The sequence below is a fragment of the Vicugna pacos genome, unplaced genomic scaffold, assembly GCF_048564905.1.
Source record: "Vicugna pacos unplaced genomic scaffold, VicPac4 scaffold_19, whole genome shotgun sequence".
Taxonomy (NCBI): Eukaryota; Metazoa; Chordata; class Mammalia; order Artiodactyla; family Camelidae; genus Vicugna; species Vicugna pacos.
In genome coordinates, this window is record NW_027328740.1 from 33871170 (window position 1) to 33884734 (window position 13565).

The 13565-nt window shown below is 44.4% G+C and overlaps 1 protein-coding gene across 6 annotated transcripts in view; it reads right to left on the reverse strand.

Moving 5' to 3' along the window:
* LOC140692912 (uncharacterized) overlaps positions 1-10149 on the reverse strand; it is a 60429-nt gene extending 50280 nt beyond the window's left edge. For 2 of the 6 annotated variants that reach the window (XR_012068519.1, XR_012068521.1), the window contains exons 1-2: positions 10036-10149; positions 768-915 (exon numbers count right to left, since the gene is read on the reverse strand). The gene's annotated coding sequence lies outside the window, so the exon portion shown is untranslated. Of the gene's footprint in view, positions 1-637; positions 916-9374; positions 9615-10035 lie in introns of those variants that run through there. The other 4 variants (XR_012068518.1, XR_012068520.1, XR_012068523.1 and 1 more) reach the window with 2 other exon arrangements.
* Positions 10150-13565: the final 3416 nt, after the last annotated feature.

Below are 13565 nucleotides of genomic sequence, written 5' to 3' on the forward strand. Positions count from 1 at the left end.
ACAGAAATAGACTCACAGGTATATAGAACAGACTGGTGGTTACAAATGGGGAGAAGGAGGAGAGGGGAGGCAGGAAGGGGGTAGGGGATTGAGAGGTAAAAATTACTATGTATAAAATGGATAGCTTACAGTGCTGTATCATACAGCACAGGGAAATATAGCCATTATTTTATGGTGACTTTAAATGGAATATAATTTATAAAAATGTTGAGCCTCTTTGTTAGACACCTGAAAATAATATGATGTAAATCAACTACTCAATTACAAAATGTTTAATAAAAGTTTTCTTTTCATATTATTTGCAATAAGTTGGAAGCCAGAACTGTCAATAGAAATATAGTGCAAGTCACAATTTTCCAGTAATACCATTTAGAAAATAAAAAGGAACAAGTGAAATTAATTCCAGTAATAATTATATTTATCCCAAAATATCCAATATACAATCATTTCAAAAGTGTGACTGACACTTTTAAAACTTATTAATAAATATTTTACATTAGTTTTGTTGTACGAAGTCTTGAAGATCTATTATGTATTTTCCACTTATAGAACATCTCAATTCAAAATAGCCACATGTGGCTAGTGGCTACCATACTAGACAGAGCAGATTACACCATTCACACTTCTGATAAATTACCTTCTGTTACTTATTTTAAAAACTTGCAGAAAAGGCTTTAGATATTCCCTACATCAAACAAAACAACCTTGACGGGTTGGAAGTATCTTCATTATAAAGTGAAAAATAAAGGTAAGAGAGCCATGTTTACATGTATGTTAATGTAACAATAACTTCTTAAATCATTCAGGACTTTACAATCTTTCTTCATATGCCAAGGATTCACTGTCACTGCACAATATTTTTCACTGTTATTATCTTTGGAATTGACAGGCTTCTGATGATCCTGCTTTGTGCATCTGTACATAAAAGAAAACAACAAAACAGAGAAAAAGACCTTGTTAAAGATAGTTTGGGGGGAGGGTATAGCTTAAGTGAAAGATCATATTCTTAGCATGCACAAGGGCCTGGGTACAATCCCCAGTACTTCTTCTAAAAATAAAATAAATAAAAACCTAATTACCACCCCCCTGCAAAAAATTAATTAATTACTTTAATTAAAAGTTAAAAAAAGATAATTTAGTGCAGGCTTATCAGGCTACAAGAGCTACAGTGAATGCCCCCCCATTAATTTAGAAGAAGTCTCACAGTATTTCCCAACATAAAGGCTAAAATATAATTGAGAACAGTTTCTGATGGTCAGCATGATTTTAACAAAAAAGTAGATAGTTACTTCCCTGGTGTCAAAGCTCTGTCAGAGATGGGCACAGAAAATTTAGTAGAAATGATTTTGCATATACCTTTGAAAGAAATGCTAAGAAATGATCTTTTCTGTTGGAAATTAGCCTGCTTTTACATTCTGCAGTAGGCATACATGTTTACAAACCAGGCAGGAACTGGATCATATTTTACACATAATTTAGAAACTGATTTGAATTTTGCTCTCTGTCTGCAAGGCTATTTCTTAGGTAATTACATAAGCTGGCAACTATACTAAATTTTGTTTCCCTGTTTGCTTAATCCTCACAACAACTCTGTAAGCTGCTATTATTACCCCCATATAACAGATAAAGAGCTTGAGGCAGAAAATAATCTGGGTAACTTGGTAAATGGTGGAGCTGAGTATGACTGCAGCCAGTCTGACACTCAAGTCCATTCTTCCCACCGATGTCTGATACTGCTACCTACATTCAGCAATGACCGCTGATTTCATATTTAAGTATGTCATTTCTAAAAGTGCAAAGATATATTAGTACTGCTGTGTAAATTATTCTTTTGAGATGTGATTGCCAAAAAAAACATAAAATCACGGTTCCACTGAGGGAAGGGCAAACTGCATATAGACGGACACAAGGGGATTTTGTGAGGACACAGTTGCACAACTCTAGAAATAGCTAAAATGGCTGACTTATACAATTATAATGTGTGAATTTTATGGCCTGTAAATTACACCCTAATACAGCTATTAAATTAAGAAACTTGATACCAAATTAAGACTAAAACACATATATATATATATCACACAAAGAACAACAGGCAAATATCATTATTTACTGCACCATTCTTTCATGCAGCTTCCTTTCCTCACTCGTTCCTGAAAGGATGACTCATTTTTAAAATAGTCTTTTAATTTATTTAGCAAATAATTTTTGACAGCCTACTATGTACCCAGGACTAATCTAGGCACTTGGAATAGATCAATAAACAAAACAAAATTCCTGTCCTCACGGAGCTTGGTTGGAGTCTAGCTGGAGTGGGGGGTGGAGATGACAATTCACTCAACAGAGCAGCAGAGGAGGTGGCATGATAGGAAAGAGGAACCATGGAAAAATCAAAAAAGGGCAAGGTAAAGAGAGTTTAGGGTATGGGATGATGGTGATGTTGTATTAAATACCAGAGCAGGCCACACTGAGGACTGAGGTTAGAAATAAGACTAGGAGGTGACAAGTCCCAGGTGGATGGAATAACCATCACCAAGGGCAGCGTGCACCTCGCATGTTCCAGAATGGGGGCACGGCTGGAGCTGTGGAGAAGGGTCAGTGCAGATCCTGTACGGCCTTGGAGGACGTTGTAAGGACTGTGGCTTTTACCCGTAGTGAAATGGGGAGGCACTGCAGAAGGAGGACACAATCTAACTTAGGTTTTCAAGGCTCACTTGACTGCCGGGTGAGAATAGGCAAAACGGGTCAGAGATGAAAGGAGGGAAGCCTCTGAGAAGGGCTGTGCAGGAGGAGAGGACAGTGGCTCAGGGCAGGGAAGCAGCATTGGAGGCAGGAGCCATGGTGAGAAGTGGCTGTGCTCCGGATAAGTTTTAAAGTCAGTGTTAAACCAGGTCTATTGACAGAATTCATGTGGTATGTCAGTGAAAGTCAGAATAACTCCAAGTTTTTTGACCCAAGCAGCTGGAAGGATTAAGTTTCCACTAACTGAATGGGGGAGGTTGCAGAAAGGACCAGTTTGGGGGGTAGGAGGACCAAGAGCTCAGTTTTTACACATGTTGGTTTTAAGATATCAGAGTTCCAAATGAAGATGGCAAATCAGCAGAAGATTGTAAGAGTTCAGAGTTGGAGAGAAAAAGTCTAGCGGGAGACAGAAATGTGGGAATCATGGGTCACACAGGTGGTAGAGGAAGACATGAAACCCAGGTACTCAAACATTAAGATAACCTGGCATTAACCATAGAAGTTTTCCTTGAGGGCCTGCCTACTAGGTGTGGATATCAGTCCTATTTCCCGACCACTCGAGTTTTAAAAAGGAACTTACAAATGAATTCGTGCAAGACACTTCCTCCAGGGGTTGGGTCCAGAGCAGGTGTGGGAGAATGGGATGGTGCACGCTACTCCCTAAGGCAGAATGTGTGTGTGTGTGTGTGTGTGTGTGTGTGTGTACGCATGTGAGTGTGCACAGGGGGATGAGACACACCTGGCTTAAGAAAAAGAGCTAGAAAGTCTAGAAGCCTAAAGATGAAAGAACATCCAGATCTGGTAGAGGGAACAGGGGAAACACTGTGTACTGTAAGACATATCCCCATACTGCCATTTCCCACCATCCTTTCATCAGGAACACAGTTGGAAAGGGGGAATTATGTAGATACGTGTGATGTACACAATCTTTCTGACTATGTAACACTGACTATCTACATATGTAGCAAGTTAATGATATTTATATCTGCTTCAAGTTTAATAACATGTTCACAACAGAGAGAAAATAAAATATTGATGACTGGTAGAAGCATCATAGAAGGCCTTTCAATGCTCAGAATGGAAGCAAAAGCAGCTTCAACCCACAAAGAATGTCATTAAGGGTCAAGAATGTTTACATTTTCTTAAGAAATTGAGAGTTACAAATTCCTGCTTTAAAGAATTAACTTTAATACAGATACCATACTATAAGCAACGTCTATACTGGAGCTTTCATAAAGCTATTTTTAGTTCCTGTTTGTTCTGATGTACTCCAGACACTCTGCAATGAAATCCTTCTTTTCAAAGGCTTAAAGGAATAAAAAAAGAAATAACACTACATTCTTTTAAGTGTTCCCTGTACTGAAAGTCACTTGCAAATGCAACACCCTGCCACAGGTCAACATTTTTAACAATAAAGTACTTTGCGCAGTTTTTCAATTTCTATGTGTCTTTGTGTCAGTCTCTCACTCAGAAGCAGAATGGAGTATCAGAAAATGATACATTATGTCTAAAACTACAGATGTAGGAGATGAACGTCCACCAGGAAACAGCTAAGTGTGAGGGCAAGGTTTACCTTTTAAGTTACCGTAAGTGCAGTTACACCTGCTCCCTGCTTCCCCTGTGAAGAGCTAGTCTTTTCCAGAAAAGCTCTCATTCTGAGAACTGTCTTCTTTAAAATATTCGGAGATTCTCTTTTAAGGCTCTTTCACTTTTAAGTCTTTCCCCAACTCTACATCCTATAACAAGTGTTAAAATTATCCAATAGCCTATTGTTACAGAACATGCTCTACAAAAGCTGAGGTTTCCCAGGGTTTGGATCCCAGAACTCTGCTACCAGATAATCCTAAAGCCTTCCTTCCATAATTGACTCTTCCGCCAATTCCCAGCTGTGGGCAAATTCGGCTTCTCAGATCAGGTAACTTTCTAACTCTGCCTACGAACACTCTGCTGCCAGTAAAGGAACTCTCAGACAGAAAGCACACAATGCCCCTAGTGAGGGTTGCCTCCTTCAAACAATCAAGATGCCATCACCAAGCAAATAATTAAACCTACTGCAAAACTTCTGAAGACAATTACAAACAATATAGTTTGTATAGTTGCATACTATTTGCTCTGGAATAGTCATTTCCAATGGAGGGAACAAAGGACCTCATGACCCAAGCAATTTTTTTAAACTGCACGAAACCATCCCTCATCACGTGAGGATTCAGGCAAGCCCATCTTACAGGCCTAGGAGTAACAGAATGACAGCACCTCTAGGAGTAGGATGAAAAGCAGCGAGGTAGACTTCTAGTGAAAGAGGGTGATGTAATAGGCCCCATTGCCCACTTACCTCCCACCACAGGACAATCATCTTATATCGAGAACAAACACTTTGGGAAACAGAGGTTGTTTATGTTTTTATGGTTTTCTGGTGGAAATAATGCCCTGAGTCATGTGAAGTTGTGGCTGCAAAATTGAACAGGGGACCAGATATTTTCACATTCAGGACACAAATAGCCCCCGGGTAGCCATCATATCTGCTCTCCCCTTTGCCTGTTCATTCCAAAAGCTGCAGGACTCTCCTGCTTGCAATGGCACCCACCACTTCTCACAAATTCTTGACAAGTTCACGTCAGCAGCTGGTGGTGTCAAAGTCACCATTTGTACTGCTCTGAAGTACCTCCATTACTTTATATCCCTTCTATTTTCTCTGTTGTCTTCCTAGCTACACTTGCATTCACAAGTTGGTTACCGCACTAACATTGCCTCTGTAATCAGTCCAGGACATAGGAAGTAGAGATTCAAGTGTAACCAGTAACAGAACACTTGTCATGCCACTCTAGTTTCCCAACAAAATACTCTGGCGTCCCTCATCTCACCCAAAGAACCACCGCATGACTTAGAGGTTGTAAATGTAGAGGGCTTTCTCTACTGGGAAACACTGTGGCTTGTGGTAGAGTTGCGATTTCAGTTTTTGCAATTAGTTACAGGCAAAAAGACATGGTCCGCAAATTTTCTTCAAGCGTTTGGAATTTAAACTTTTATTAGATACAGAGCCGGCGGACTAACCGTAATCCATGAACATATGGTCATATTATCAAATAATGTTCATGTCTGCCTTCCAGATATGTAAGAACTTGAATTACACTTGCATCCTGTAGGCCTTTGGAATTGGATGTGAAGCATCCTGTGAGTCAAAAACCTCCTATCCAGTTACAGAACACCTTAAAGACAACATCACATTAATGCCACTGAATACATTAGTATAGCCCATGTATGGTTAAGTTACATCTCCGACTTCTCAGAGTTGGAAACGAGATGTCTAGAAAAGCTGGAAAAGGCCAATTACCAAAACAGCTCAAAAGTTAAAGCAGACTCTTGCACCTCCCAGAGCGGAGGGCGGAGGGGGCATTGGCCACCACCCTGTCCTCCCCCAGGACGTGGCATGTGGGGAAGCAGGCAAGAGTGGGTGGCTGGGACTCGGAGGTGGAGAGGTGATGAAAACAAGAGTGGAACTGCTCTGATCCTAGAACAACAGAGCTGTAAAAAACTCGGCTTCAGTTCAACACGCTCCCTCTCCCACATTCCCTCCCACCTACATGACAAAAAGAACAAGTCAGGCACTTTCTGCCCATGACGGTGACTACTAGCAGGAAAGGGACCAGGATAAAAACATGTCATATAAAAGATCAGTCTGATTTTAAAGACAGTGTTATAAACAGTGAACATCACTGTCAGAGTGGGGCACGTGAGACGCTCAAATAGGGAGGAGGAGGTTGAGGATCCCTTTCCAGCACTTCCATGTCTTTTATCACTCCTATTTCTGACCTTTCCTTTGCCACTTTTTGTAGCACTTCTATCAATGGCAGGTAAAGGTGCAGCAATGTGACTTGGCCGTTTGGCCGATGGGGCTACATTTCCCAGCACTGGAATGAAACGGCACTGGAAAAGGATCAGCTGGAAGATGTGAACTGCGGTCCTGGCCTGTGCCAAACACTAACCAGGTGACCCTGGGTTAGGCTCTTAGTCTCTCTGGGCTTCCGCTGTTTACTTATAATCGAAGGTTTTGTCCTTGCACAAATATATCCAATATGAAATGTAACATAAAAGTCAAACATAATGACATCTCACCTGCTTGCCTCAGGGAACTGTACAAGCATTGAACACTATGTGAATGTAAACACAGAGTTAAGAAAACTGTTGTGGTAAAGCGCTAAACTAAACATGGAGATAAAATTTAATGGATATTCTTGGCTTTTTTTTTTTAATTGCAACACTGAATTAATAGCTATTAGCTATAATCCACACCACCACCCCTGCGAATAAATAAAGTAGGTAAGCACTGCCTGGATGCCTGCTATTGCCCAATGCTAAGCAGGGTGAGGGGTATAAAGGAGGCTGAACAAGGGAGTCTTCTCCAGTTACCAGCTAAGTGAGGAGACACATTGGAAATCACCCGGGAATGTTACCAAGTCAGTACTCAAAGTCAAGAATACAGGCTACCGATCATAAACAGTGCAGGAATACAAAGAGCAGCTAGAAGTATTTAGAGTAAATAGGGAAGACTCTATGAAGGAAATGGGACTCCAACTAGTTCTCAGGGTAATTCTAAGCTGTTTTAACTGAGGACTGGATAGGAAAAGGCTGGTGACTCCTGGTTTTTAATAGGACACAGGTTATCCTAGGAGGCTAAGTTACAAAATGATTGGAAAACATAAGGTAAGTCCAAAATGATGAAGGGTCAAGACTACCTGGCTCAGATCTGGTTGTGGTAAGTCTTTGACTTGACTCTAGATGTTGGAGCGTCAAAACTGTAGGTTGACTGAAAGGGGGGGAAGAGAATATCCAAGAACTCAGCAGAAGGAATAATTCATGTATCAGGGATGAAAGCTATTCATCAGAGTATCAGGAATCAGAATAGACACTTGAAACCAAAAACATACAGTTCCAGAAGCCGACAATATGTGGAGGGTGGTGAGAGGAAGATAAATCAAAGACCATTCCAAGCCTTTGGGTATTTAAGACCAGAAGAATGATTATCCCACTGAATAAGTGAAGACGCTGCAAGAAAAAAGATTATGAAATCAGCTTTAGACATGATGAATCTGACATATGAGCTAAGAGTAGGAATTATCTAAGAAGCTCAAAATTCAAATCTGAAGCACAGATCTAGAGTACAGGCTTAAGATACAGATGGACAAGACATGATAAAATTCATAAAAGAAAACATAGGCAAAACATTTTCTGAGATAAATCTTAGCAACGTTCTCCTAGGGCAATCTACCCAGGCAATGGAAATAAGAGAAAAAAATAAACAATAGGGACGTAATTAAACTCATAAATTTCTTCACAGCAAAGGCAACCATAAATAAAACAAAAGGAAACAATAACCTACGAATGGGAGAAAATATTTGCAAATGATACGAGTAACAAAGCCTTAATTTTCAGAATATATAAACAGCTCATACAACTTAATAACAAAAAAACAAACAACTGAATCCAAAAATAGGCAGAAGACATAAACAAGCATTTCTCCAATGAAGACAGAAATGGCCAATAGGCACATGAAAAAATGCTCGGTATCACTAATAAACAGAGAAATTGAAATCAAAACTACAATGAAGTATCAGCTCACATCATTCAGAATGGCCATCACTCAGAAATTCATGAATGATAAATACTAGAGAGGCTGCAGAAGGAAGGGTACCCTCTTACACTGCTGGTGGGAATCCAGTTTGGTGTAGTCATTATGGAAAGCATGGAAATCCCTCAAAAAACAAAAAGTAGGCTTGCCCTATGACCCAGCAATCCCACATCTTTGTATATAACTGGAAAGAACTCCAATGTGAAAAGATACCTGCACACCAGTATTCATAGCACCAATGTATACAATAGCCAAGAAATGGAGGCAAGCTAAATGTAGCAACAGATGACTGGATAAAGAAGTTGTGGCAAATTTATACACTGGAATACTACTCCACCATGAATAGGACAAAATAAAACCATTTGCAGCAACATGGATGGAGCTAGAGATCGTCATTCTTAGTGAAAGCAGCCAGAAACAGAAAACTACCAAATGATACCACTCATATGTGCAATGTAAAAAAAGAGAGAAAAAGACACTGTGAACCCATCTACAAAACAGAAACAGACTTGCAGACTTAGTAAACAATCTTAAGGTTACAGGGGAAAGGGGATAGGAAGGGATAAATTTGGGAGTTTGAGATTTACAAATGCTAGCCACTACATATAGAAAGAGATTTTAAATAAAGTTTCTTCTGTATAGCAAAGAAATCTATGTTCATTATCCAGCAATAACCTATAATGAGAAAGCCGATACAGCCTCCAACTGAGGAAGCAAGAGAAGAAAGGAGAGTTAGTTATGCTGGGCTAGAGCCCACTTCTAAAATCCTTGTCAGCCACTGAGGCTGCCCCAAGTACACTGAGCCCTCCTCCCACGGACAGGCTGACATGACATGCGTCCTGCAAACCTGGGGCAGCAGAGGCCGTCCCCAGGTCTGGCCCTGGGGGAGATGGGAGCAAGTCCACTTGCTCCCCTTGGGGCAGCACCCCTCCCCGCAGCCCCCGCCACCTGACTGCACCACGCCTGCCTCTCAGGAACCCACTGACTTGAAAACAAGTGATCCACGAACCTGGGGCAGCGGCAGGGAGATGGGCAGCGAACTTGCAAGCTGGTGGACTTGCCCCCATCTCCCCCACGGCCTGTCCAGGGCTCGGCCTCTGCTGCTCCAGGCACGGTCCGCAGGTCAGCCTGCTCCCAGGAGGAGGGCGCGGTGTGGTCGAAGGCAGTGGCGGGTTATGGAGTGTGCCCATGGGAGCCCATGGATTTGCTTCAAACTCCCCAGCGCATGGCCTGAGCTTGGCTTCTGCTGCTCCAGATTCGTGGAACTCAGTTTACAGGTAGCCTGCTCCTGGAAGGCGGGTGCTGTGCTGTCAGGGAAAGGCGGCAGCTGCGATGGCGGGATTGGGGCTGCCCTGTGAGAGCGCGGGGGTTGCGACCATTTCCCGCTGCTGCTGCAGCCATCCCAGCACACTGACCTCACCGCCCCCACCTCCCAGGAGCAGACTGACCTGTAACCTGACTCCCACGAACCTTGGGCTTTAGAGGCCGCCCCCTAGGTCAGGCCGCGGGGAAGATGGGAGCAAATCCAGGGGCTCTCATGGGGCAGCCCCCATTCCATCCGTGGCCCCGCGACCGCACCGCACCCGCCTCCCAGGAGCAGGCCATGATCTGGGGGCCAATCGGAGATGCTCCTGGGCCTTCCGGCGCCCTCCCACCTCCCGGGGCTGTACCTGATCTCCTAAACCCGGGTTTAAGCTGCGGCACAAACGCGAGGTCCAGGAACTACTAATAGCGGGGTTACCACGAACCACAGCGGCGGCTGGGACCCGCCTCAGGGTCCTAACGGGACGCGCAGCCGGGACCTCACCTCCGCACCCCTCCCTGGGCGTCTCTTCAGCCGCACAGCCCAGGCGTCACCCGCCGGCTCCCGGAGCAGCGCGCCCCCACCAGCGCCCTCTTAACTGTCCGGCAGCGGCAGCCGAGCCGCGGGCAAGTGGCGGCCCAGGCCCCAGGCTGTGTTCCTCTTCCAGGAGCTGGTCCAGGAGCAACCGGCTGCCGCCAGCTTCCACGCATTCTGGGCGGGTTCCGGCGTCCGCGCGTCTGTCCTTCTGCGCGTGCGCGCCCCTCCTCCTCCCGCCTGCAGCGCAAACTGCTCGGGTGGGTCTCCTGCTTTAATGGACCTGGCCACTGGGGCCGGGAGGAGCCAGGTGGGGCCCCTCCCTCTTTTCCCTCCGGTCTCCATCCCCAGAGCCTTCACCCCGCCACCAACTGGGTCATGGCACTGTACTAGAACCACGACTGTCCTGGGCCACGCCACATCCCGCCAGCCCCACTTCCCCTTCTCACCTTCCCCTCCCTGTTACTACCCTCCCACCCCTGGCCAGGCCCAGTCTCCCACCAGACCTTGAAGACAGGGCTTCTTCTCCTCACACCGAGGTCCATGCCCTGACACTCCGTCCTGCTAGATCTTAACCTATGGCCCCTACACCCTCGTGCCTCACCACAGGACACCAAACTTCCTGAAACTGTCCCCCTCACTTCTCAGCCAGGTTAGTTCTACTCTGAGTGGGCCCCACACTCCTCAACATATGACCCCTCACCATGGGATCTCCTTCACTCTGAGTGCACCCATACCCTGAGCTCACTCCCTCACCCCTCACCCTATGGTTGGGGGTGGGGAAATCCGGGCTCCAGTAATGATGACTACTGCCACCAGTGGGGGACACAGCCTAGTGTGCACTTTCATAGTTAATGTCTGAGGCTACAAGGCGAGGCAGGCTGGGCTGAAGGCGGTTCCAATTCCCGCCCTGGCACCCTGATCCCTGCACCCAGTGTCTCATCTGACCCGATGGGTCAGGGTGATCCCAGGCTGCCAGCTACTGGCCTGTGGGCCTTGGGTGGTTGATGGTCCTGATGGTGATCTGGACCCCTAGGGCGAAGGCACTGGGCACGCAGACCTTTGGGGTGGGGGAGTTCAGAGTGTCCACTTGAGCCCAGGGGTAGACAGCAGATGGTGGGCTGTGTGCATGGGGCTGTGTGTGGCCTGGTCTCAGCCCTGGTGGGTGCAGGAATCTTGTTCATTCACACCAGGCCAGAGGGAAGAGGGACGGGAGCTTTCAAAGCATCAAAGTTAGGAAGCCAAGACTGGAGAGCAAAATAGGAAGGTGCACTGTCCAGGCCACCATGGATCCCGCTGCGACACTGGTCCGATGCATCAGGGGAGACTGACAGTTGACTGGTGAATGAGACATCCTCTACTGTGGTATAGTTTACAGGCAATTGAAGGGGTTTTGACAGGTAATTTTAATCCAATAATTGTCACTTTCACTGTGGGAGATCAGGTCCAAAGTCATGGGGAATCTGGCAGTGATCCTGCCTGAACTTCAGCCTGGGACAGTGGAGGACCCTCCCAGGAATCATCATCTTAGCTCTCACCAAAAATCACTGTAATAGAGAAGAACAAATCTGACTCCATTTTGGATCTGTTCATTTTCCTTTAACCTTCTGCCATGTTTTCTAGGCTTAGTCTTGCTAGCTCTGCTCCTTTTGAAAAACAATGTTGCCTTTAGCCTGAAATAAACAGGAGAGCCTATTCTCAGGGCTCTGAACGTTAAGAATATTAACACTTTTGCACTCCTATAAAGATAACAAGTTGCAGAATAGAAAAAGTTTGTTTTGTTGCACGTTTACAGGAACACCATGATCTGAACCACGTGGATAGCTGCAAAGAATTCCATGAACAAAGAAATCCTACAATGAGAAGTTTGCAACAACCAACCACAGCCCCTCCCCTTTTTAGTAGAAAAGGAGCCTGAAGTCTGATGGGCAATATGGTTCTCCAAGTCTGCCATTATCTTGGTCTGCAGCTGTCTACGAAGACCAGGTCATAGTGCCTCTGTAAAATCTCTAACAAAAGCAAAAGTTATTTTCTATTCTGCAACTTGTTGTCTTTATATGAGTGCTAAAGTGTTAATATCCTTAATGATCAGAGCCTTGAAAATAGGCTCTCCTGTATATTTCAGGCTAAAGGCAACATTGTTTTACAAAAGGTGCAGAGCTAGTAAGACTAAGCCTAGAAAAGAGGGCACAGGGTTAAAGCCAAAAGGACAGATCTTCTATGGAGTCAGATTTTTTTCTTTTCTATTATAGTATATTCAATTTTTCTTTTAAGATAGTAAGAATAAAGTTTAGCCTTTTCCCATTTTAAATTGTGCAATTTTCAGGAACATTAAGTGCATTCACAATGCTGTGAGACCAACACCACTTGTTTCAGACTATTTCCTTCCTCAAAGTAAAAGCTTGTATACAAAGCGAACCCCACGTCCTACCTCCCCTAGCCCATGACAAGCCCTAATCCCCTTTCTCTCTCTATGTCTTTACGTATCCTGGAGGTTCCCTATCAGTGAAATCGTATAAAAGGTGGCTTTTTTTTTTGTTTGTCTGCCCACATATCTTAAGTAGGAACGGGTGAAATTTTGTTTGTTTCCACGTGAATTATCATTTTTGTATTTTGAGAGGAAAACCAGCTGGATTAAAGATGAGACGTACCAAATGAAGCCCTTTTAGTAACTCAAGCATAATCTTGGAGTAGGCACTGCTGTTCTAAGTGTGAAACCAGAGCCAGAAGGGAGATGCTTAGCTCTTCTTGTGGCAAAATAAAAGCAAACAAAAACAGAAAACAAAGGCCAAGAAAGACAGATGGAAAGACAAACCACAGCCTGGAAAAACCATTCCTCATTACCCAAGGTCAGAGAAAAGCTTCACATCCCTGTGGTCCAAAAACCTCTTGAAGCCCAGTGTTCTGAAAAGAAACAAAACACACACAGAAAGTTCCAACGAGAGGCAGTGCAGGTGGCCAGTGTCTGCTAGAGATGTTCGACCTCTCAGGTGAGGACACAGGCAGACGGACAGACTGCAGAGACAGCATTGGCCACCATCACACTGGTAGTTCTTTAGCCCGGTGACAACCAGCCCTGGTGACAACGTGAGCAGGCAGAGGCCCCAGGAGTTCCCCTGGAGGGAAGAGCAAATGGACGCTCCTCTCCGGCAGAACAAGGTGCAGCATACATCAAAGTGCCACAGGTGCATCCCTTCCCTAGCAGTGCTGATCCTTAGAGGAGATCCCACCAACGTTCTTGCACAATTTTCAAAGATAATTTTTCTTCAGTAACATGAATTCAAAATAATCAATATGTCATCAAGGGATTTTCAGAAGTGACCTGCCGTGGTCCCGAAAAATACACACACATAAATACACACA